At 46.6% G+C, this 23,168-nt stretch overlaps 1 long non-coding RNA gene across 1 annotated transcript; it reads right to left on the bottom strand.

The window, feature by feature from the left end:
• Window positions 1-1,958: 1,958 nt before the first annotated feature.
• LOC131401987 (uncharacterized) lies at window positions 1,959-21,532 on the bottom strand. The gene is made up of 4 exons (XR_009218170.1): window positions 21,332-21,532; window positions 14,396-14,513; window positions 2,566-2,742; window positions 1,959-2,019 (listed from the first exon to the last, which is right to left on the bottom strand). It is a non-coding gene; the product is annotated as an uncharacterized LOC131401987 (long non-coding RNA).
• Window positions 21,533-23,168: the final 1,636 nt, after the last annotated feature.

Here is a 23,168-nt window from a genome sequence, read left to right as displayed (position 1 = left end):
TTTGCTCCACCAAGCGTTTGAGGACACTGCAAATTCTTGGTGTCATCAACCAACAAATAGCCTTTGGAAGAGAAGATGATGATGGGAAGGATTGTTCTTAATTTTTTTTTTTTTTTTTGAGACATGATTGCATGTGGAGAAGTTTGGTCAAGGGATAAAGATAGAACAAGTGGGACTGTTTACCAAGGCTCCCATCTGAGGAGCAAGTCTCAATGTGTTTGGGATTCAGAGAATGCAGAAAAGGATGACTCTCAAGATCTAGGGGTCATCCAAAAGGACAAGGGTTTCTTTACACATTTGTAAGAGATTTTAATAACGAAGCAGTGGGAAAGCCCAGTCAACAGGCAATTAGGGGTTGAATGTTCTAGGCAGAAGGAAGAGTTCCATCCAGGGGCTTCTGCCAATTTTTATAACCGGGTCATCTGTCATTTCAACCATAAAAAAGAATTTGTTTCTGTGATGGCTCTAAAATTTCATCTTCTTTATGAATCCCCCAAATTTGTGCCAAAAGGTTCTCTTCAATTAACAGGATGGCCAGTGATCCTAGATCCTCTGGATTTCTTCCCTGTCTTTAGGAATCACATATGCCTATGTATCTTTTCTGATGGTAAATGGAAAATGCATACATACTCTGCAAGCACAGTAGTATGGTGAAATGATCAGATGGTAAGTAACAAAAAAGAACCTTGTTTTAAAAGTCATTTATTATATATAACTTTGTGCCATGGAACTTTCTAGAAACTTAGCATATATTTACTTATTTATTACTCACAACAACCCTGTGACTTAGGTATTACTATTCCCACTTTCCAGATGAGGAAATCTTTTGACACATCTAATAGAATTTTCAAATGTTCTCAAGGTCACAAGGCTAGTGACAGAGGCAGAATTTAAACACAGATGTGACCCATGGCAGAGTCTATGCTCTGTTCTGCCTCTCCTAGAGCCAGCGTCCATTACAAATTTCCAAGAATCCAGTAAAGCACATTTTCTGCATGCCAGTCAACATCAGTGCACAAAAAGTTGCCAGTCCTGATAATGTGTTGAAACCGTCATCTTTTACACATCGATATCCTTAGCCATGAGGTGGGCTGAAACAAGCCTTTTTTGATTGATATAATAAAGACAGTTTTGATCCAAAAGGGCAATTCAGGACATTTAATAAAAAAGCGGGATGGGAGTTGCATGCTCAGGGAGCTTTAGAAGTGCCCCCACGAGTCACTAGGAGCAACAGAGGAAGTCTTGTCAATCTTTAGCACTTAGACTCATCCCAGTTGTCTGCTGATCTTCCTTTGCTGGTTCTACTAAAACACAACAACGATACTTATTCCACTTCCTGTGGACACCATGGGCCAGTTTTCCCACAGGCTTACTCTCCCTGTGGAAACCTAGTGACTAAAGACACAGTCACAACATAGATTAGATCCCAGAGTTTGGAGGGATGTCCATCCTCTGACTGCAAACCCACACAAACCTGCTCATAAGTTCTGGAATCCTCCTTTGGCTCATGTTTCCACTTTTCTCTGCTGTCCATGAGAATGCTACCCACTTTCTAATGCCCGGGACAATGCATTGTTCAGAATGTCCCCTCCTGGACAACTGGCCCTTCTGACATGAAGGGAGATGACTTGTCCACAGGTATCTTTCCTCTTCAGTTCTCCTTCCTTTAGCATCAGTAATCTCTAATCTTCCAGCACATTCATGCTGCCCCAGTTTCTTCTATGAGAGAAAAATAAACACTGCTCTTATCAGTTAATTTTGCACTAAGATATCAAAGATTCAAATTTCCACATCCCTCCTCCACTTCCCATTCCCTCTCCAACGGGTAGTACTTGCATTTTCAAAGATAGTACTTGCATTTTCAAAGAGGGCAATGCTTGACACAAGGGAACAGTACATCATGGAGAAGTGGTGTCTAAGAAGGGGAATTCTTCCAGGCACCTTTCGGGTGATCCATTCCAGTCACAAACACCGCTATTCCTGCATGTAGAGGTGTGTGTCACCTAAGCCTCCTGTAGGCTGGGAGGATTTCAGACTTACTTGATTTTCAGAATAAGCAGTTGATGACTCTAGCTAAATCTACTAGAAATGAGGTTGACTGATCTAGATCTCAGCCCAAAGGCATATGCATGCTGGTCACTCCCTCCACCCAGCCCTTACTTCTGTGTCCTCCCTTTGTCTTTGCACAGACACACATCGAGAGTCCGCTGTGTGCTCCCACTGTACAAATGTTCTGAAGTCTAACCTGCATTTTCTGCCCTCAAAGAGTCAGCAATAAGCAGCAGCAAAAAGTGTCACAAGACAGTAAATGACTAAGGACAAAACAACAAGTGTGTATAATAAGAGGTGCCCTAGGATTGCAGACAGGGCTAGACCCCAAAGGACTAGCATAATAGGAAAGGCCTCTTATATGAGGTAGGATAGGAGTATGTCTTAGAGATTTGAATAAGTGGAAAAGAACGGGTAGGCAAGATATAGTATCCAAATACGGCCATCTCAGTTCTTCCATTCCTTTACCACATGCAGCTCCTCTCTTCAGAGGAGGAGCCCATTTTCCATCCCCACCTTGTGACTGGCTTTAACCAACAGAATGAGATGGGAATGACATTTTGAGACTTCCAGTGGCACAGGCCTTAAAAGGACTAGTAGCTTCCACTTCTTCCCTCTTGGACCCCAGCTGCCATGTTGTGGGGAAGTCCAGGCTGGGCTACTGAATGATGAGAGTCCATGTGAAGAGAGGCCCTGGAAGATGAGAAGCCATCTTGGTCATTCTACATGAATAAGCCCAACTGACACTCCATGGAGAAGAAGTACCCAGCAAGTCTTGCCCAAATTCCTGACTCATGGAATTGTGAAAAATAATGAACCGTTGTTGTTTTAAGCCACTAAGTTTTAGGGTGGTTAGTTAAACAGCAATAGATAACTGATTCAATGGGGATAAAGGGGAGTACACGAGCATTGAGATGCTTTCCACGTGAAAGGATGGCGTAAATAAAATGAGAACGCATGCACATGGTATTTGGGGAGCCCTAAATTAAGCAAACCTATCTGGCTAGAGCGGACATTTCAGATTAGCAACTAGAAGAATACAGATTCATAAACTGGGCCCAGAGAACTTTAATGTGGGAAGGAGATCTTCAAGACTATTCATCAATGCCCTCTGTAGCAGATGCAGTCAGTGTCCTGTCCGGAGACCCTTGCCCTTATACTTCAGTGCGTACCAGCTCAATATCCAACCACCAGTACCTGCTTCTCATTGTCTGGGTGCTTTTTTTGGCCCCTGCAGCCCACTCTACCTATGCAACAGGCCAGAAGTGCTGGGGAAATAATGCCCATGAAGAGGAACCCTCAGCCAGTGACTAATGGGAACTGGGGTAGAAATACTCCAGCTCAGGTGGACTTACTCTAAGGCAGGTGTTCTACACAGTTCCCCAGAGTTTTCTCAGTAGAATCAAATCCCAGTTGCCCACAATGGTAACTTGCTTTATAATGCACTTTAATGGCCACCTCCCTTTCCCTGTCTCTCAACCCCACTCTTTTACTGGCGTTTCCTGAGATCACCTCCCAATAAACTGCTTGCTTTTGGGGAAACCCAAACTAAGATACTCTCATTTTACAGTTAAGAAAAATAAAACCAAGATGCAGATTTGGGGTGAGTGCTGTAACAAAGTGAACAAAAATACGCAGTTTTTCAAACACAATAGAAATTTATTTCTCCCCATTAAGAGAGGGTGAGAGGGTAGACTCTGCTCCAGGAAGTCATCTTGCAAACCCAGGTCATTGGAGGAGCTTTGTCATCCTCAATTTGTGGCCTCCATTAGCATCATTCCCAGACAGCAAGAAAGAACAGGAAGGTGCAAGGATGAGATGACAATTACACCCACCATTTCTGCTTGCAATCCATTGGTGAGAACTTAGTCACATGGGCTAAATGTAGCTGCAAGGGAGGCTGGGAAATGTAGTCCAGCTGGGCAGCCATGTGCCCAGCAAAAAGAGAATAAATTGGTGAGAAGTAGCATACAGGAGTCTCTGACACAGGAAGATTAGGTGATTGCCCAAGAGCTTGCAGCTAGTTAGTGGGCAACTAGAACTATAAGCCTTCTGCCTACCATTTTTTTTCTTTCTACCCCCACTGTGGCAAGTCTCAAATGTCACGCTTAAGAGTCTGATATTCTGGGGCCAGCCCGGTGGCAGAGTTGTTAAGTTCATGTGCTCCGCTTCAGCAGCCAGGGATTCACAGGCCCGGATCCCGGGTACAGACCTAGGCACCACTTATTGAGCCATGCTTTGGCAGGCGTCCCACATATAAAATGGAGGAAGATGGGCAGAGATGTTAGCTCAAGGCCAATCTTCCTCAGCAAAAAAAGGGGAGGATTGGCAACAGATGTTAGCTCAAGGCTAATCTTCCTCACCAAAAAAAAAAAAAAAAAGCATCTGATAGTCTGCAGGATTCATCTCCCCTTATAAGAGAGCCAGCAAAGCAGAATAAGCCCTTGGAAACCCTCTCAAGTTCAGTCTACACGAGGGTGCTAGATTGGACTTTCTGGCCAAAGCAAATGGCATAGTCACTACTGCCCATGATCTTCCCCTTTAAGCAGAGCCAACCAGCCTCACTTGTAGCCCATGTTGCCCCTTGGTGAGTATTTTTTAAAACATAATAATGGCCCTCCTCCTCAAGGAACTTTACTGCCATACACCAGAACAGTGTCTTAAAAACCATACAAATCTACAATAACAGCAATGTGAAGGGTGCCCCTGGAGTCAGGTGAAGCTCGATCTGTCAGTACTAATCACAACTCCTGGCCAGGGGAGGGAGAGACAAGAACCATCAGACTGGCTGACATCCATGATGATCAGAGACATTTTACAGTCATCGTTGAAGAATCTGGACTTACTCTGTGGCTTGCAATTATCCACAGGCTAATAAGTGCTGAAGCTCTTTTTTTTTTTTTTTTGAACCCCATATCAGGAATGGAGATGCTCACCTGGCATCAGCACCCAGCAAAGCTTATTTAAATATTGAAGTAGAGGAAAATGAGAGCAGACAGGTTTATCTAAGTGAATCCTGCTTATCTCTTATATGCTGACCCATATTTTTCAAATTCAGTTTTTGACTAGATTTGGGTTTAAGCTGGTCATATATGTAGAACTTGTCTTTTTTTTTTTGAAGAGCAATGGAAGCAAATGAATTGAAAGAATTTCTTCATTGGAAAAATTTGTTTAGTAGCTCTGCCCTGTTTTCCTCTCTCAAATTAAAAAAATAAAATCCTTTAACTTCGATAGAGATAGCACTGAGTTTTTAAATCATTATTCTGCCCCTTGGCCATTCTTCAACTTTTCCCCAGATAGAAGGTATATTTCTTTCATAATTAGGTTGGAAATAACCAGGGTATGTGTTGCTTAAGTTATTGAACATCACCTTTGTAGAGATTTGAACTCTACAAAGTAAGGTGGTACTCTAGATTTTTTCCCCAACAATTTTCTGTTATGCACAGCAAACCTCCCTCCAAACGCAGACCTCAGTCTCATTTAAGAGACCATGTTGAAAATATGTGTCTAATCACCAAGAGGCCCACCATTTATCAGGATAATCTTTCCAAACTCATCAACTTTAATGGTATCCAGACGGCTTTTCTGGAGAGGGCTCATCAGTAAAAAAAAAATCTCAAAATTTCAGTGTTCTGTGGCTTTACTTACATAGTCAAAAACATAATCAGAGTTCCCTGCCTTCTTGCTTAATAGTCATTTTCTGCCCATATACTACCTTGAAAAATAGTCAAACAAATGTAAAGAAGATAAATATCAAGCATAAAAGAACCACAGCCCAAGGAGATGGGTTGTGTGCATAAAAATGAGTAACATCAGAGCTGCAGATTAAGAAATGGAATATGTTGGTGTTTAAAATTAGAATGGTTCCCAAAAGAATTGATAATGTTCCATTTAAGAAAAGAAATGTTTCCAAATCAGCCCACTGAATAGAGAAGTCTGAATCAAAGTCAGAAATTAATAAAAAAGATGCAGACAGAGACCCCCCATCATAAAGAACAGAGACGATTTGTGTGCTTATAAAAGCCTGCAAGGCCCGGCGGTGTCCATAGTTCTAAGGGAAAAAAATATAATGAAATGCAAGAAGAAAATGTTAAAAACAGAAATGAATGTACCTGGTAGAAAAGCTATTGTCCTATTCTTGTGACACAATGACTTGTTTTCTGGAAAAGTAATTCTTCAATTGAGCCCAGGCAAGCACTGCATTCAGTGTAAAGTCGTATATTTAGACCTGAAGTCTGAAGGGTGTGCCTGTATTTAAAGCTCACTGCTACCCCAGGCTCATTAGAGTACAAGGACAAGGCTCTATCATATTACTGCTTCGACACTATTCAGAACTTTGGGGTAGTTTACAGTGGCTTCAAGTACTTAGATTGTCAGCAGCGTAGGAAATAGAAAGTAGAATATTGAATAGGTGAGGTGTATACATCAGACATGAAGGAATGTATAGACAAAGATAAGAATCCTAGTGGAACAACCTACTATAGTGAAGTCCTGGCAGAACAATTCCAGGGTAAACACAGACTTCTAGTAAATAGAGCTGCATTGCACAGGTTGCAAAAATTAGAGCAATCTGAGTCTCATTCAAGATCAAATGGTTCCTTTCTAGACTTTATATGAGGAACAGGGCTCTGCTATGGGTGGCGGAAAGATAAAGGAAGATAATCAGAGCCATGAAATCTTTAGTGCAGAGACAGGGACAGCAAAGGAAAAGTGTCTAAATTCAAGTCTGTTTTGACAACAGGATAGCATCCTTCTGCAAGTGCTTCCTTGCAAATTCGGGCCAACCCAAGGTTTAGGCTGACATACCTGTGCTTTGTGGGAAGCTGCCAGGAGGCTGGGGGGCACTGGCTGGTGGGGGAAGGTAGGAAGGAGGAAGTGTGGTCAGGAGAAGGAATGGGGAGAAGTCGCTTAAGGACTATATCCAGCCAAAATAATCCACCCCTGTTTTCTGGTGAGAATTTGTTTTTTATGTATTCATTTTTGGAATAAATAATATCTGCGTGTAGGGAGAACAGCGAAAGGGACAGAAGCAATACAGCAAAGAGCTGGTCTCCCTCTCACCTACCTACCCGGTTCCCCTTCCAGTAGCAATCACCAAGACCCTTCCTTACCTTGTAAATATTTCCATTACACAAGTCCAGTCACTCAATTTCAATCCGTGATATCAAAGAAAAAAAGCTCCCCACCCCATCCAGTCGCTCCCCAACACCCACGTCTTTCCCTCCCCTTCAGGTTGTTCTTCGCTCAGTCCCCCTCTCCAGCAAGTCTGTTCATCTCACGGTCTTTAATAGACGACCTGCCGACACTGTGATGACCCAGGCGTTTTTATTTTTTTTTTAAAGGGCAGGGTTATTACTTAATGATAATGACTTATTTTCACATTGTCGACTGCTGATGTTTAAAAGATAAGAAGACATTTGTCTGGGCGGACGCCTGAGGCCCTCGGACACCGGGAGACCCTGCCAAAACGTTTCCAAACTGAATAGTCACTGGGCTGCCAGATAATTCAGAAACTATTTGTATGAGGTGTTTATCAAATTATTAACCGCACAGATGTTGTTTGGCTGAAGAGCAGCTGAATCCCCTCTCTGGCAGCCACCGAGACAAAGGTCTCCGGGAATAATTGGAGATGTGCATGGAATATTAAATTAATTTACTGCTCTTAATTCTTATGCAAATTCTGACCTCCGGTGGCACCTATCAATTACTCCGCTCGCAGAGAAAGCGAAGGCGACAGTTTCTTTTCTTCTCTTTGCTTTTTTTTTTTTAACGACTCAAAAAAGGAAATATTTGCAATAAGCAGGCGGTAGGAGCATCACGTAACTGGAATTATTTAATTGAATCGCCAAGTTTTCGGGGACGTCCGTAGAGGATAAAACCCCAGGACGCAGGGGAGAGGGCGGGAGGGGTGCGGAGGGCGGAGGAATTTGTTGGTTTGACTGCACACCTGTGGGCAGCGGGAAAACACAGCCAAGACCAGGGCCCCGTGCTGGCAAATGAAACGCTGGCCTGCAGGCGGCCGTGGGCCTTAGCGATGCTGCGAGGTCGGCGTTAGCGCCCGGCCGCGCCGCCGCCACCGACTCCCTGTAAGCGCTCCACGCTTCCGCACCCCCGGGTCAGGCTTGGACGCACCACTGCGCTGCTTGCCTCCCCCGCTGCCTGCAAGGTCTCCATCTGAGCTCTGGCTGCCTTTCATTTATCTTTTAAGGGTGTTAACCCGACTTTACAACGCCCGACCGGAAAAAAAATAAAGATTTTATTCTTTGTTTGAAAAACCAAAGCACAACGCTGCGCACCCATGTTCAAGTCCCACCGATAGCCCGGGTGGGCCGAAACGCGATGTGTCTCCCGCGTGGAGAAGTGACACCCACTCTTTTCTCTGAATTGAGCAAACGCCCGGCTTTGCGCTTGTGGCTTAAACTCCGTGCGGTTTCTGCGCCCCGGTGGTGGGTTGTAAACTAGGGTCTCTGAGTCTTTCATCATCTTTTTAATAAGGAAAACCAAATCGGGCGCTTAATGTCATCAGCCCCGGCTCGACCTCGCCGGGACCTCGGCAGCCCGATGCTGTCGCCAGCGGCCCCCGGCGCAGTCACAACGCGCCGCCTTTCAGCTCCTCGCGGCCCCCACAAAAGCCAGACAACAATATCAATTAATCATGCAGCCGGCAAACAAGATTTATCCCGCGACAAACAGCCCCACCGAGAGCCGCTCAATGGGCGTGATTAGCATGTGAAAAGGCGAGCAAAACTCCGCGCTTCAACAGCTAAAGAGCGATTTGATGGGGCTGGGATGGGGAAATTACTTGATTAGCGTCCGTCGGAGGAGAGCACGGTTACAGCCCCTCGGCCCGGAATCCGACGGGGGAACAAAACTCGCTGGTAAATGCGGCGACATGGAGGGAGAGCGGGCCAGGGAGGGTAGCGCGGGGCCGCACTGCGGAGACGTGACCCCGGTGGAGGCGGGAATAGAGAGCCAAGGGGATGACCTGCTGGCCACGGCCAAAGCCCGAGGCCGCAGCCCACAGGAGCCGCGACAGCTGGTTCTCACTGCTCTCACCTGGGGCTCCCAGGCCGGGACAGGGCGGACACAAGACTCCCCCACCCAGTGCTGGAGGTCGGACTTGAAGCGCTGCCCGGCTCTGGTCCGAAAGAGAGAGGGAGGCGTGTGTGGTGGAAGAGGCCCACCCACGCCGGCCCTGGAGTCCCCTGCGGCCCAGCCTCTGCCAGCTCTGGGGCTCCAATGTCAGTCGCGATGCCCGCGGTGCAGCCGTTCCACGTCTGCGCGTCTGCAGTTCCACTCGCGCGGACAGAGAAGATTGAAGCCGGGCAAGACGTGTGTTCCGGCTCCTCCGAATTTAATCACCCTGTTCTGACTCCTCGAAAACTTGTCGTGTTTGGGCTTGGCGTTTGACCAAAAAATGGTTCCGTGGCTGCACCCGTGGGGAGGACTTGGGGAATTGGGAGGGAGCGCCCTGAGCTGGGGGGGGCGGGGGCGGGCTGGAGGCTCGCAGAGGCACTCGGGGCAGGAGCAGTGTGCCGCTCGGGGTGCGGGCGCGAGAGCCTTAGGGTAGGGACCTGGATGGAGCAGGCCCTGGGGCTCTCCCTGGGCTTGGGTGGGCAACCCCGGCCTGCCTCGGATCAGGATACACAGGGCCAGAGCTGGCGGCTTGCGAGGCTGCTCTTCCCGGCCTCCTCCCAGACTCGGAGGGCCGCTCTGAAGGCCCGCCGCCCAACCCGGCCCAGGGTTTGGTTTGGGTATACTCGGGCCTCGTAGATGGCGCTGTTACTTGGGGGAGAGAAGAATGGGCAAAACGCTAAGGGACAGCGTGGCTCAGGGTCCGCAGGGCAAGGCCAAATGGAGGGTGCAGGCACGCTCAGGCCTCCATCACCCCATCTTGGGCAGAGGCCCACGCCTTCCCCGCAAACCCCCCCCACCCCCGACACTGCTCCTGAGCTAAAGTCTGCGCCGACCCCAGAGAGAGAAATTTAGTTGCCCACTCGGCCCGCCTGTAACCTCCCCTCTGGGCGCCTCCCCACACCCCCCTGCTCCCTGGCTCCTCCCAGTGCGGGGGAAGGGGAAAGGCCCCCACCCTGTCCCCAAAGGCTCAGATGAACTCCCTCCGGGTCTCAGGACCCACTAAAAGGGTCCTTCCAGTTCACGCTTCGAATCGAGTGCACAGGTGAGTCTCCGGTAGGCGGACCTCAATTTACCTGGGGGAGAGAATCTAATTCGGCCTTCGTGAAGTACGTTAACACAAATGTAATAAAGACTTCAACAGACAGGTTCGCCAAGGCCCCGCTCGTCTTCAGTTACCCTGCTCCTTGGCACAAATGAACCAAGCACCAAGGAGTCAAATCTTCTTTTATATCAAAGGGGGGGGAGTGGATCGTCCCCATCGAGCTGAACAATTGCCACCCAGTTGAACAGGGTGTCAATTAACAAACCGCTGCTCGTGGCCGACTTCAAAAAGGTTAATACTTTCTGAAACCTCTCTGGTGGCGAGTGTGCAGCGAACAGGAGTTCGCCCCTCTCCTCCCTTTCTCCTTCGCCCTCTCCCTCTGGACTCCGCGCTGAAGCCGCAATGAGGCTCCCTCCTCTTCCTGTCCCCAGTCAGACTCCGCGAGCCACGGCCCGGGCTAGGCGCCCGTGCAGAGGTCAGAGAGGGGCACCGCGGCCGCAGGCCTGCAGGGCGCACCGGTAAGCAGGGCGCGGCAGCAGCGGAACGCTCTAGCTGGGAACCCAAGACCCGCCAACTTGGAGAGCGCACACGCCGGCCGCAGATCCCCAGACCCGCGGCAGTCTCCAAACGCGCAAGCCCCGCAGGCAGCGCGGCGGGACACACGGAAATCTGTGCCTTGCACACCCGCCCATCTTTCTCCGTGGGACACTAACGCGCCGTGTGGCCGGAAGCGCTTTCTCCTGGTGGCTGGGGCTGTGCATTTTAATTCCCAAGCCCAGTGGTTGAGTCATCTCTAAATTGGCGAGCGAAGGGGGCGGTGGCAGGAAACCGGGTAGCTGAATGCCTTTGCCTGCGGGGTGGCAGAGCCCTTCCCACCAATAGCGACGGCTCAGGGCTGGCTTTGTAGTTATTTTTACAGGTTCTGCCCGGTGCCCAACATATTGCCCTGAAAAGCAAGAGGCTGCTGCAATTTATTCCAATGGGCGGTTTTTAAGAAGCTGGCAATTTGAACCGGCTGGGTGTTATTTAGTGCAACATGAAATCAAATGATCCTATTTCTCAAATAACAGTGTCTGTGAGGAGACGTGAATCCTCTGAAAGGGTAATTGTCTGCTGATGGTGTTTTCTATTATACCCGATCTTGGCCTAAATGATGCGCGGCAGCAGGGCTGAGAGCGAGGGGTGAGATCAGTGCGCGAACTCGCGCTCTGGAGGCAGGAAAAGGCAGCCCCGCTCGCGTCTTGGCAAGTCGAATGAACAATGCCACCCAAAGCGCCACCAATTTGACGTCATTTTGCAAGTGTCTGACATCATTAGACATGAGTGATCTTGTGCATAAGAGAATAAAACTAACTCTCCTTTCGAAACGTTGGGAATCGTTAGAGATTGGAGACTGCCATCACCCTCACTGTATCCTGGCGTCGTTCAGTCAGACAACAGATCGACGATAATCTGGAAAATAAAACCTACCTGGGCTCCCCTCTTGCCCCCATGTTAATATTGAGAATGCCAAGTCCTTCTGTCCAAGGACACACTTCTGTCTAGGATCTTTCCAGTCCTGTTTCTGGAACCCAAATTCAATTTCTGGGAAAGATATTGTATCCACGAGGCGCCTATTAGTTACGCGGCATGTGGCACCTTTTGGAGGAAAAAGTTGGCCCTGAGCTTTTAAATTGTCCTCCGTGGGCCCAGCCACTGTTTTGGGTGGAAACCAGATATAGGAGTTCAGCTTGTGTCTGAGAGAAGCACCGACGAGGAGCAAATTTAAGAAATGAGCTTAAGAACAGGGACAAAAGTGGCAGGCCGCGACCTGCGCGTCTGGCCTCGGGGCGTGTCGGTACCCGCGGTTCGAGCGCCAGCGCGCACACTACTGATATCTGGGGCTACCTGTCTGCAGAATTATTCCCGGTTGCAGAGATGGTCGCAGGCAACAGCCTTGCCCATAAACCCTTTTTACTTATTACTCAGGCACCTTGAGGGGAGTGACCTCCTCTTCACACTAGCCTTCCGGCCTGGACAGAAGCGGCTTCGGCCATTCCGGAGAAAGTCACCTCCAGGACCACACCCAGACCAAGGACAAGACAAGGCTCTGAGCATTTCCTCCATCCCCACCACCCCTGCCCTTCAAACTTTTTTCCTAAGGGGGATTTTGTATGTTCCGAATATCCTGGAATTGTAGGCACAGCCTACACCTTCCGCTAACTTGCAGCATTTCAGGCTGATCCTCCAAGAACGAATTAGTAGCTTGTTTCTGCTCTGGCTTGGCAAGTTTATTTTTATATTCTCTTTGGATATTTTGAGATTATATATGTATTTTTTCCCATACTGTGATCTCTGTTTACAAGTCCATTTGGTTGTTCATGATCTTTCCCCCTTCCTTGGCGCTACTTCCCAATATCTAGAGAAGCCGAGGAAGAAATGGTAATTCCCGCATATCCGAGGAACCCGGCCTAGGATCTTCTATCCCTTTCTCAGAGGGAGGTTCAGCCACCGCACCTGGAGCCCAGGCACCGGACACCAGGCACGCCGTTCCTGGAGCTCTCTCGGACCTCTCTAGCTTAAGGAAAGCGGGTAGCCTGGGTTCAGTTCGCGGCGTCCCCCCCAGGATGTCATTGCTCGGCTGAGCAGCTGTTCTCCTGCCAGGCCCGGGGCACCGCTGGACACCGGGCCTCCGGAGCCCGGGTGTGGCCCTCTCATTGTCACCCTCCCGCTCTGCATCTGAACAGCCCGGGCTGCAGTTTCCTAGGGTCTTCCGGGGACATCCTCGCCTCTCCTTGCTGAAAGTTAAGCCCTTCGATGCGATCATGAAGTAAGAGGTGACCCTCCCTCTGGCCCGCGAGTGGCCTCTCAGGGACCCCTCCGAGGCTGCCGCCCCCCGCGCAGACCGGGAGCTCTGCTTTTCTGCGTTGCAGCAAAAGCATCCACCTGCCTCTTTGGGACAGAACTGCGCCAAGGCGGCGGGGTACAGTGTGAGGGCAGCCGGCCCCTTTACCCACGAGGACCAGTGCGGGGCGCCACCTCCAAACCCGCACTCACACCTCTCCCAGAGGAAGGGGTGGACACGCCGGAGCCTGTCCTCGGCCCCTTAAGGAAAAGAGAGTGACAGCAAGGAGTCCCCCTAGTAACCCCAAAGGGGCTTAGATCGGCTCCCCGCGCCTCCTCCCCCATCAATCAAGCTGGGCACCCCGGAGACTCTGCGCCTTGAGTGTCGTTAGCGTCTCTCCGCCGTCCCGAGGCTCCAGGCTCTTGCGAGGCTTCATACTCCCTCCCCCCGCCGGGCGTGCCTGCCCCTGGGTTGGCATGGACCCCCCCCCCCCCGACACGGGACAGGGCTGGGGTCCGTGGGCTGGGGAAGAGAAGGGGCTTGGGGTGGCTCGACCCGGCCGCCACATCCCCGCCTGCAGGGAAACCCTCTCCAAGTGCAGGCGCGAGGGGTTGGGGGCTGGGAGGAGACCCAGCGGGGCCAGGGCTCCCCTCCTCCCAGGGGTCTCGGGTCCCTGGAACTCTCTAAGCCCCTGTGGCGCAGAGACAGAGGATTCAAGGGAGAGCTCTTCCTTCGCCCGGGGCTGTTTCCCGGGCCCTACACCCCTTTGCAGGGGGAGGAGCCGGCCTCGCCCAGCTCTTCGGCTCAGACCCAAGCTGCCCGGTGCCCATACCTCCCCGCTCTGCTCTCCAAGCCACGCTTTCCTCCAACCCCCACCCCCGCCGCCCTGCCCTTCCGGGACCCACTGACCCTGGGGGCGCGGAGCGGCCGCCCGCGGAGCCTGGCCGGGCGCCGCGCGGAGGAGGAGCCCGCAGCCCAGACCCGCAGCGCGGCGCGGTCGGCCCTCGGCGAGGGAGCGCAGAGCTGCCTCCCCCACGCCCTATAATTTAATCACACGAGACGTTAAATCATCAGGCCGCTCATTAATCATCACGCGAGTTATTGGGACTGAACGAGCCGCCGCGTGTTTTGACAGCCCAGACCCGTTGGCGGGGTCGGGGTGTGTCTGGTTTGGGGGTTGAAGAGGGTGTCGAACCACTCTTGGGAAACACTGCGAGCCCCGAGCGGGCTGAGGGGGTCTCTTGCCTGGGAAAAAGATTCGCCAAAGTGCAGGCTGGGCGTCTGAGTTTGGTCGAGGGTTTGTCAAAATCCCAAACGCATCCCTCCCGGGACCCTCTCCTTACTATTTGGATTTTGATCACGACGCTTAAGACAGCCTGCGGCGTATCCGTCAACAGCATCTTAATTTGCAGTTTTTCCGGAGGGCGAATTTGACCCGAACTTGTGCATCTTCATTACCTACTGCGGACGGTGTGAAATTAATGCGTTTGAAATACAGATGAAATCATATCACTGAAGTCATTTCAAAGGACAACTTTTCCCCCAACTCAAATGGGCTGTGTGGTCTTTTCCATACTATAGATACGAAGAAAGGAAAATAAAGGATTTTTTTTTCAATTAAATCCTTAATTTGAGGTTTTCTTTTTTAAAATAATACGTGTGTTTCACTTTAAAGTCGTTAGAAACTGGTTTTATTTTCTAGTTTTTTTCCTTTTCCTATTTCTATTAGATGGATTTTTCAAATGAATAAACAAATTAAATGAAAATTCATATGATTTGATTCCATACAATGGAAGAAGCAAGTGAAGTGCTGTAAAGAGTTGTCTTAGTGGCACAAGGAGAGTAATTAGTTCTCAGCATTTAGGATCTAACTCACCAGCAGAACAATGAACAAAAGAAAGAATATCTCCCCTCTGGTGGGGGTGGTGTAGATAGGAATCTGTTAACCAACTGTATTTTTTGTAAATATCCAGTATGAAATTAGTATCTGGAAGAAATGTAACTCCCAGATTAAGTCCTTTCCCTCTTTAGCATAAGCCAAGGCTAGTGTGTAGCAAGAGAAGGCCAGTTCCTGTTCTGGTAGGAAATGGCTGTGAATTTAGTTAAGCTGGCAAGTAGATTAAATCAAATTATTTCCCTTTTAAAAATATAACATAAAAACGAATGTCAACTCAAGACATGTTCAAATGCAGCTAAATTGCATTTTACCTTTTTGACTAGAAAGTGTGATCAATCTAGTAAGCAAATAAGTACATAAATCTTGACCCTGTGTTTATGTTTTATCACAGAATATGATCGATATTATTAAATATGTCCAAGACCATTCTTGAGATATTTTCTCCCCTATTTATCTGTTGTCTGCATTTTTCTACCCTACTCACTAACACACAAAGAGATAGGTATCAAAAACTCAACATACACAAACACTGCTACGTGAAATTCATAAATCCTACAGAAGCTAGTGAAGGGGGGAAAAAGCCATAATATGAGGTGAATTTTTTTTTTTAAATAAACCAATGGAAAAAAATATCTTGGCTAGCTTTATCTGTGCCTAAGTATGTTCTGCAGTTGCAGGGACATTTGTTGACCAGACTGAGAGATGACTTTCTATCCTAGCAGCTCTTTCTAGTTAAAGTGGCCATTGGTAACTGCCTGCTAAAAATCCTATGTGAAGACTCTGTTTTAAAACTGGATATTTTCAGGCAGGCCCGTGGCTTAGTGGTTAAGTGCACGCGCTCCGCTACTGGCGGCCCGGGGTTCGGATCCTGGGCGCGCACCAAGGCACCGCTTGTCCAGCCATGCTGAGGCGGCGCCCCACATACAGCAACTAGAAGGATGTGCAACTATGGCATACAACTATCTGCTGGGGCTTTGGGGGGAAAAAGGAGGAGGAGGATTGGCAATAGATGTTAGCTCAGAGCCAGTCTTCCTCAGCAAAATGAGGAGGATTAGCACGGATGTTAGCTCAGGGCTGATCATCCTCACGCGCGCGCGCGCACACACACACACACACACACAAAAACTGGATACTTTCGACATAACCTGCTCTATCCAGACAGCATGAATTGGTGAACTGGGCAGTTGTCTACTTCTCAAATGTAGAATGAGGATCAAGACCACATGAGATGCTTGTGAAAAAAATTAAACACACAATGTTTTGTTGAATGGAGCCACCAAAAATGAGAAAAATTAATTCCTTCCGTTCATTTGCTATTTTTCATCATGATACTGCTTTTGCAGACATCATGCATTTGACTCTCATGGGAACACCAGAGGTCTGATTCCAGGAGATTTTAACCTCTCTCGCTCTGCTTGGGGAAGTTACACAACTTGTTCACGACAGAGCAAAAGTGAGAACCCACATTTTCTGACTCCCAGTCCAGTGCTCTTTCCAAACATCTGTTTAAGATAGCTAACACACACACTTTGAATTTTTCTCTTTTGAAAGCCCTCCCTCCATCACTCAGTAAAGCTAAGTGCTAGAATATTCTGCTAGAATATTCTGAACCTCTTTCAGAGTGTAACAAATATGGAAAGTACTCTTGACTGGGGCTCAGCTCAGACCCTAGTTTTAGCTCTGACCACGGACCAGTTACTCTGTAACTTGAGTTGGGTTCCCCCAGAAGCTGACATTGAGACAAAGATTCAAGGGCAAGTAAATTTTTCAGCGGTTGCTCTCAAGAAGCAACATAGAGGGAGCAGGGAAGAGAAACAAGGAAGGGAAGAGCAATAAACTGAGTTATCAGGCAAGTTACCATTGTTTGCAGCTGCAGCTTAATCCTGCCAGAGGAGCTCTGAGAGGCAAGGGAATTGTAGTACCCAACTCTTGTCAGTCATTGCTTGGCTGTTAATTTCCCGTGGCTGGAGACCTGTCCCACAAGAGGCAGCAGAGGGCCGGCCCGTGGCTTAGTGGTTGAGTGCGCACACGCTGCTGCTGGCGGCCCGGGTTCAGATCCCGGGTGCGCACCCACGCACTGCTTGTCTGGCCACGCTGAGGCCACGTCCCACATACAGCAACTAGAAGGATGTGCAGCTATGACATACAACTATCTACTGGGGCTTTGGGGGAAAAAAATAAAATAAATAAATAAATAAAAATTAAAAAAAAAAAAAAAAAGAGGCAGCAGACTCTGGCCATCAGTGAAAGCCCTGAGGCAGAGTTGCAGGTGCTGGCAGTTGGATGGTGAGCCAGTGAGCATGGAAGTAGCGAGAGCCATTATATTTTCAAAAAATGTCCACAACTAAATTTCCCAGCCCATACGTTCTACAGTGTGGCTTGCCACTCTCCAATCAAGAGGTGGACTCTATTTCTCCACTCTCTTGAATCTGAGTGAGCCAATGACTGCTTTGACTAATAGAACACAGTGGAAGTGACACTGTACTGGCTCCAGGCATAGGCTCTAACTGGCCTAGCAGCCTCCATTTCCTGTTCCTTGGCATGCTGGCTCCCTCTCAGAACCCAACCACCTGCTGAGAGAACTGCCAACCAGCAGAGAGGGATCAGGTGGGCATGCTGGCCAACAGCCCCAGCTGAACTCCAAAGCCGATGGCCAGCATCAACCACCAGCCACGGAAGTAAGCCATCTTGGACATCCAGCCTAATTGAGCCTTCCGAAGACATCTGACTGTAACAATATAAGAGACCCCGTCATGGTTAGTTTTATGTGTCAGCTTGGCTAGGCTATAGTACTCAGTTATTTAATCGAACACTAATCTAGATGTTGCTGGGAAAGTATTTTGTAGATGTAGGTAACATCTAAAGTCAGTTGACTTGAAGTAAGGAGATTATCCTCAATGAAGTGGGTGGGCCTCATCCAATCAATGAAGGCCTTTAAGAGCAAAAACTGAGGTTTCCTGGAGAAGAAGAAATTCTGCCTCAAGATTGCTGCATCAACTCCTGCTGAAGTTTCCAGCCAATTTTTTTAAAAAAAGAAAGATGGAAAGAAAAAAACCCATATATATATAATATATTTGTGTCTATATGTAGTTCTATTTCTCGGGAGAACCCTGACTGATACAGACCCAAAGCAAGAACCACCCAGCCGTGCCCAGTCAACCCATAGAACGACAAAAGGTAATAAAAATCATTTATTGTGCAACAACAGATAACCAGAACAGAATACAACATTGATATATCCTGCTTTTCAGGGCCTCAGGTTCATCATCTCTACAGTGAATATCTTTTCTAGATTTACCTTTTAGGTCTTTTTCAACTTTCTTGTTCTCAGAATCCCAAGACTCATTAATGAAATGGAATATTTTGCTGTCATTAAATTGATAATACATGTTTTACTAATACTGAAACAAGCAAAATATGAAATAATTAATAAAAAATGAAATAAGATAATATGGACCAATTACTAAACTATAAAAATTGGAGGACTTGGAGAGGTTATAGAGTTAATTAAATAGTTGGTAGGTTAAGGTGAAAGAGGCTTTATATCTGCTTTCTCTATAAGGTTGCTTAAATAAACCTTAAAATATTTCTGTGGTTTTATTATGAGGGAGATTTTATCTGACGCTTTTATAAAACACAATGACGCTGACCTTGTCTACAGGCTTTCCACAGAACAAGAGGTAATCATTTTCTTCAATGACGTAGCCAAAATATTCTGGAGATGTAGTTGACTATCTTATTGGAAATGACATGATGTCCAATTATTCTCCTACTCTTGGAATGCCCAGGTGCATTCTCTGAGATTTGAGAGGTCATGGGTAATCTTGTATTTCTGTTTCACGCCCATAGCAGATAATATTTTCTCTTTTTGTCTTTTTTTTTTTTTGAGGAAGATTGGCCCTGCACTAACATCTGTTGCCAATCTTCCTCTTTTTCTTTCTTTCTTTTTTTTTCTCCCTAAAGCCCCAGTACATAGTTGTATATCATAGTTGTAGAGTTGTAGCTCTTCTATGTGGGACCTGTCTCAGCACGGCTTGATGAGTGGTGAGTAGGCCCGTGCCCAGGATCTGAACCGGCAAACCCCAGGCTGCTGAAGCTGAATGCGTGAACTTAACTGCTACCACCCAGCAGGCCCCTCTTTTTGTCCTTTTATTACCCAAAGATAATGATGTCATAATTTCCAACATGTCCATTGGAAATATACTCATAAAGAGAAATTCAGCTTTGAAATAGTCAAGGAAGCTTAAGAAAGGTAAGCGATTTAGAGAATGTTGGAGAAGGAATCTCACGGGGTGTTGAAAATGGAGACATGATAGAGAACTTTGCCTTCACGCTCTAGGATATCTTAGTTTCTCTATACACCTTTCAATATCCAGTTGGGCTGAGGCTCTTTCTTCATTTCATATCGTCAGTTCTAGACCACTGAATTATTTCATCTCCTCTACTTTTTACTTAAAATTCATTCCATTGATTTACAGTTCCTGCTCAGTGATGTAGGGAGCTGGAAAGACTGTTGTTCCCAATCTTGCAACAATAAAAGCCAGAAAATCAGCAAGTACTCTACAGTAGTTCCTCCTTATCCATGGTTTCAGTTACCCTCAGTCAACCTCAGTCTGAAAATATTAAATGGAAGATTCCAGAAATAAACAATTCATAAATTTTAAATTTCCCACCATACTGAGTAGCGTGATGAAGCCTCATGTTGTCCTGCTCTGTCCTGCTCTGGACGTGACTCATCCTCTTGTCCAGAGTATCCATACCATATATGCTACCCACCAGTTAGTCATTTGTTAGCTCTCAGGGTTATCAGATCGACTGTTGCAGTACTGCAGTGCTTGTGTTCACGCAACCCTTATTTTACTTACTAATGGCCCCAAAGCGCAAGACTAGTGATGCTGGCAATTTGAATATGCCAAAAAGAAGCTGTCAAGTGCTTCCTTTAAGTGAAAAGGTGAGAGTTCTCAACTTAGTAAGGAAAGAAAAAAAGTCATATGCTGAGGTTGCTAAGATCTACGGTAACTTTTATTACAATATATTGTTATAATTTTTCTATTTTATTATTAGTTATCATTAATCTCTTTCTGTGCCTAATTTATAAATTAAGCTTTATTATAGGTATGTATGTATAGGAAAAAACATAATATATATATAGGGTTTGGTACTATCCATGGTTTCAGGCATCCAATGGGGATCTTAGAACATGTCCCCCACAGATAAGGGGAGACAACTGTGTAATCAGCAAGTAAAAAAGTCATTTTCATGAACATATTGGAGTTGCTAATGTCACAAGGCAACAAACTGGCCCAAGACTTAGGCTCAGGGTTGCTCATGCCAATCTCATCCATCTTCCAGTTTCTGAGTGCGTCCACCTAGTTGTTCAACCCAAATCATGCAGGGGCAGTTGAACAGTTTCCTTTTGAGCAAGGTAGTAGATTACCATAGCACTGTAATAAATCTTGAAGTCAGTCTTCTCCAACTGTCTTGTTTTTTTAGAGTTGTTTTATCTATTCTAGGTCCTTTGCATTTCCATATGAATTTTAGAATTAGCTTGCCAATTTCTACAAAAAAGCCTGCTTGGATTCTGATTGGGATTCCATTGAATCTATAGATCCGTCTGGGAGAACCGACATCTTAACAATGTTGAGTTCCTGAGCCATATTTCTCTCCATTTATTTAGATCTTTAGTTTCCTTCAGCAATATTCACAATTTTCAGTGTACAGAACTTTCACATCTTCTGTCAGATTTATCCCTAAGTATTTTATATTTTTTAATGCTATTATAAACAGAATTTTTAAAACTTTGATTTCCTATTGTTTGTTGCTGGTATAGAGAAATACAATCAATTTTTTATATTGATCTTTTATCCTACAACCTTAATAAGCTCACTTATTAGTTCTTAGCAAGGCGATAGAAACCAGAGGTCAGACACAGCCTGGTCTCCCTGCTCCCCTTTAGCCAGCTGAGAGGACATTTGTTATCTAGAGGACCATGAATTGGTTTCTATTTCTCCATCTGCTGTGGGACCTTGAACAAGAGAATCAAGCTCTCAGAGCCTCACGATCATAATGCTTACCTTGCCACACTATATCAGGACTGACGGGATCGGGTATTTTAAAGGCCTACCCAGGGCAAACACTCAGTACATGTCACTGCCCTTTGCCTTATATTCTAAGCTCCTTATGGAAACTTCTTTTGTGCCCCCAAATGCTAAACACCCTTTAGGCCCAGAGTAAGTGCTCAAAAAGGCCTTATTTGTTGAACTATCATGGAGTACTCAATTAAGGAGCCAAAGTCTATGTTCTTAGCTAACGTATATGCTGTTTCTAAAGATAGCAGATTCTGTCAGAGTCCATTTCTCCTTGGTCCAACCCTGGAAGTTACCTTCACGGTTTCTGTTCAGCCAAGGGCAGCCTGCTTCTCTCTGCCTGAGGGTGTTCTGTGGTCCTAGGGTGCACTGGGAAGAGAGCATGGAAGATGAAAACCACTAGGGAGTTAAGACTCCAGGAGCAACTCTCCACTAATGAGTGATGGGACTACGTAGATAATAAAAACCCTACCTTCTCATCCCTCAATTCTGTTCTAGTCTACATCGGCCCTTCGAGGTCCCCGTTGAATTGAGCCACAGTTGCACACAGTGGTAACCTGCTGCTCAAGATGCCTTATATGTGCTTCCTCCCTTCCCTGTCTCTCATCCCCTCTTTCTCAACCACTTCCTGGGATCACCTCCTAAATAAACTAATTGTGCCCAGAAATCTTATCTTGAGGTCTGCTTTTGGGAATCAAACCAAGGCAGGTCAAAATGATCAAGCTAGTTAGTAGCAGATCTATAGGTAGAACCCAGGTCTTCTGACTCTAGACTATGTCCTTTAGTCTCACTGGATACGGGAGTAATACACGTGAAGCCATGATGACACGATGTTGAGTAGTATAAACCTGGACACTAACAGTGCAGTACTGAGTTGTCTCCTAAGAATGGTGTTATGAAGGACAGATCTGACTGTCTGGTTCTAAGCAGCAATATAAACAGCTAATGATTGAAGGAGGGGCTCAGGTGCAGGTCACTGAAGCCAAGAAGGGATAATTTCTCTAAAATAATGGAATAGTAGTAGTATGGGGTATTAAAAAAATCTAATGGAAATTGGGGAGAGGGGATTTAAAGCAGAGGAGCACATCTGTGGATAAGAGTTAATGATGCAAGTTTTAAAAAGCCCAGAGGTATGTGTCAGCAGCATTTCCTGTACCACATGTTTCCATAAGCATGACACATGCACACATTTCATGAATGACCCACTAGTAGTACTACAGTGGGGTGGTGCTGTGATATACCAGAAAGATGCCTACCCCCATGACATTATTAAGTCAATTAAAGAAAAACAAATAGAAGTCACTGCATTAAATGCCACCACTGTCAGTATCATAGTATATGAAATAAAAACAAGTCTATCCTTGGGCCGGCCCCGTGGCTTAGCAGTTAAGTGCACATGCTCCACTGCTGGCGGCCCGGGTTCGGATCCCGGGCTCGGATCCCAGGCACGCACCGACGCACCACTTCTCCAGCCATGCTGAAGCCACGTCCCACATACAGCAACTAGAAGGACATGCAACTATGACATACAACTATCTACTGGGGCTTTGGGGGAAAAAAAAAAGGAGGAGGATTGGCAATGGATGTTAGCTCAGAGCCGGTCTTCCACAGCAGAAAAAGAGGAGGATGAGCGTGAATGTTAGCTCAAGGCTGATCTTCCTCACAAAAACAAAAAACAAAAAAAAAACAAGTCTATCCAGAGAGGACTGATTAAATTGTTTCACATAACATCCATAAAAGGAAACATTATATAGCTGTTAAAAAAGAATGAGGTAGAGCTATAGCTCTCCATATACTGATATACAAAAATCTCCAGGATATGGTAAGCAAAAACACAAGAATCAGAAACGTGTAAAGAATACTACCATTTTTATTTAAAATGATATAATAGCTATAGATATAGAAATGTAGAGATATACATATGCATATAGACATAGACATAGATGTATGCTCAGAATAATCGGGAAGGCTAATTAAGAAAGTGGTAACTGGATACCTCTGGGAAAAAAAAATTGAGGGCTGGTGGCAGGGATAAGAGGGATATTTCTCACTGAATATCTTATTCACAGTTGAATTTTGCATGACGTATTGCTTTAAAAATAAGGAAATAGGGGCCGGCCCAGTAGCGTAGCA

This window comes from Diceros bicornis (assembly GCF_020826845.1).
Source record: "Diceros bicornis minor isolate mBicDic1 chromosome 3 unlocalized genomic scaffold, mDicBic1.mat.cur SUPER_3_unloc_1, whole genome shotgun sequence".
Lineage (NCBI taxonomy): Eukaryota > Metazoa > Chordata > Mammalia > Perissodactyla > Rhinocerotidae > Diceros > Diceros bicornis.
The sequence above is the reverse complement of the archived record's forward strand: the minus strand, read 5'-3'. Positions and strand labels throughout refer to the sequence as shown.